Source organism: Tupaia chinensis, unplaced genomic scaffold (genome assembly GCF_000334495.1).
Source record: "Tupaia chinensis unplaced genomic scaffold, TupChi_1.0 Scaffold000033_1, whole genome shotgun sequence".
Taxonomy (NCBI): Eukaryota; Metazoa; Chordata; class Mammalia; order Scandentia; family Tupaiidae; genus Tupaia; species Tupaia belangeri.
In genome coordinates this window covers 2,838,549-2,841,336 of record NW_006159463.1, presented here as the reverse complement: position 1 = coordinate 2,841,336, position 2,788 = coordinate 2,838,549, and the positions used below count along the sequence as shown (strand labels likewise).

The following is a 2,788-nucleotide window of genomic DNA, read 5'->3' as shown; positions in this document are numbered from 1 at the left end:
ATATTGAAAATTTTTTCCAGTCTTGATCTTTTTCAGTTTCAGGAAAACCTAATTGTGTGAATATTAATTGTAGTAATATATTGTACTAACATATGTCCTGTAATCTAATAACAATTAAAAACTACTAAGCTGTGTCTCCTTTAAAATAAAATTTTCTTTTTCATGATAGGGGTAATATATATCGTTTGCATCAATCATTAGAAACTCAAAGGGATGGAAAAAGAACCCTGTTTCATCATCCAAAACATAAGTGATATTTTTATATTTTCTCCCTTTTTCTATGGATACATTTTACATTTCTGCTTACATGTTTTATGTATTTGTGAACATATTGAAAGTGTAAGTAATTATCCTTTATTAAACTAAACATATAGAACACCGATTTGGAGATTGAAGGGAATAAACTTCCTAATATGCCCTAGGAATGCTAATTTATATGACTATAGTTTGCTTGCAAATTCAGAACAACAGTTCCTTTCCCCAGAATTGTAATCTCAAGTCTGGCTTTAGTTTTAGAGTATTTAAACTGAAAGGACCTGGCTTAGGTAGAGACAAACAGCAAAATATGGAACACTTCTCAAATTTGCATGTCATCCTTGCTCAGGAGCCATTCTCATCGCCTCTGTATTGTTCCAGCACTTTTAGTATATGTGCTGCTGGAGTAAGCACTAGAGTGTCTAAACATAAAAAAAGAAAAGTTGGGGCCAGCAGGTAGCATACTGATTGAATCCTGGATCTGATGGCCAGCTTTCTCCCTTGCCCTCTCTCTTTCTCTGTTGAACGCATGTGCCTATAGCAAATTAAAAAGAAAATAACACATAAATATAATTAAATTAATAATTCTTTAAAGAAAAAAAAAAGTAGGCATTCAGCTAATAATAGTTGTGATTTTAGTACCTACAGGTAAAGACAATTGATAATGGCAAGTATTTAATTTGTGTTTTACAAAGATATGTAAAGTGTAAATTTATATATATATATATATATATATATGTACACATATACATATGTGTGTGTGTGTGTGTGTGTGTGTGTATATAAATTTTAAAGTTTCTTTCATGACAGAGAAAGACATGCACCCTCAACAGGGTCTCACCCTGTGATCCTCCATACTACCCCAACTCCTTTGCAGTCAGCCAGGATCATGGTACAGGTAGACCCAGAATCTGTACCCATGATCTTCCATGTGGATTTGGCATCACTGGAGTACTATGTTACTGCCACAGTAGTGATATGGCCGTGTGTGTGTGTGTGTGTGTGTGTGTGTGTATCAACATGCACTTGAAAAATGAGATAATTATTCTATAGTCATGCATATGGATCTCCACACCTCTTTCAATGCCTGTCTTCCCTTCAATGTCTTCCTCTTACCTGAACCTCCTGTATGGCCCACACATTTTGAAATACTTCGTGAAAATGACAAATGTATCTATTTTTTTAGTCACCCCCACAATTAATAATACCATTAAAATGAATTAACAACTTAAAAATGGTTAGTTTATCTACTTTTTTTTCTCGAGTATAATTTCCTTGTTCTCAAAGTAGACATTTTGAAAATTATGTCCTACTTTTCTCTCTGAAGATAAAAAAAATGGCTGAGGTTTACATCAAAACACAATAATAATTTGCAGAATTCCTAGTTCACCCCAAATCTATATAGGAAGTGTTGACACTTACTATGAAAAGGAAAGTTTTAAAAGATGAACAAAGATAATTTTCTTTTTTCATCAAGGAGACATTTCAGTATCTTAAGTGCTCATTTTCAATTTAATAAAATGTTTTTTTTTCCTTTAAATGTCAAGGTGATGTTTTTATGATTAATGTAAAATCATACTCACACTCATTCTTTACTTCTTAAGTGACATTAGCAGGTGAGAGACAAATAATTATATGTTTCCCTGAGGCTAAAGCTAAAACATTATTTTAGAATGTAATTTTTATATAAAAATGATTTTAAATATTTTCTGCTCTAAATAGTTTTAAGATGTAAAATAAATTCTAAAATATTGAGAGAGCAAAACACTCTCACACACAACAAAGTTAATATCATATCCAACAGAGAAGCAGCTATATTGAAGTTTGCCTGTCATTACTCAAATAATCAAAAATTAACTACTAAAATTATACCAGCAACACCAGAGTTTCTACTTTATCATTCACCACATTTTCAAAGAACATTACCAGTTATTTGGTTCCCTACATACTCCGTAGGGAGTATGTAGATGAAGTATTATTATCTTCATGAAAATCTCAAGGCAGAAAGAATGACAAAGCTCAGCTGAAGATTACACAGATAATTAATGATAAAGATGGGACTAGAATCAAGATGGTTTTATTATAGAATTTTTAAAATGTTTTTGCTCTAAGGTGTATGTGCTCTCTGGAAAGACAGAAAGAGAGAGAGAGAGAGACAGAGAGAGAGAGAGAGAGAGAAAGAGAAAGCACCACCCAGTGTGAATGGCAATACCTCAATTCCTTCTCCTTTATGTCTCTTTTTGGGATTTTGGCACCCACACATATGTGCCCAATGTCTTTTTTAAGATGCCAGGGGACCAGCAGTTAGCATAATGGCTATGTCGCTGGACTCCCATGTAGTCGACCAACATGCACTTGAAAAATGAGATAATTATTCTATAGTCATGCATATGGATCTCCACACCTCTTTCAATGCCTGTCTTCCCTTCAATGTCTTCCTCTTACCTGAACCTCCTGTATGGCCCACACATTTTGAAATACTTCGTGAAAATGACAAATGTATCTATTTTTTTAGTCACCCCCACAATTAATA

At 33.3% G+C, this 2,788-nt stretch overlaps 1 non-coding gene across 1 annotated transcript; it reads right to left on the bottom strand.

Annotated features, from left to right (window-relative positions):
• Nucleotides 1-559: 559 nt before the first annotated feature.
• On the bottom strand, nt 560-669 carry LOC114007688 (U6 spliceosomal RNA). The gene has a single exon (XR_003549276.1). It is a non-coding gene; the product is annotated as a U6 spliceosomal RNA (small nuclear RNA).
• Between the last annotated feature and the right edge of the window lie 2,119 nt (nt 670-2,788).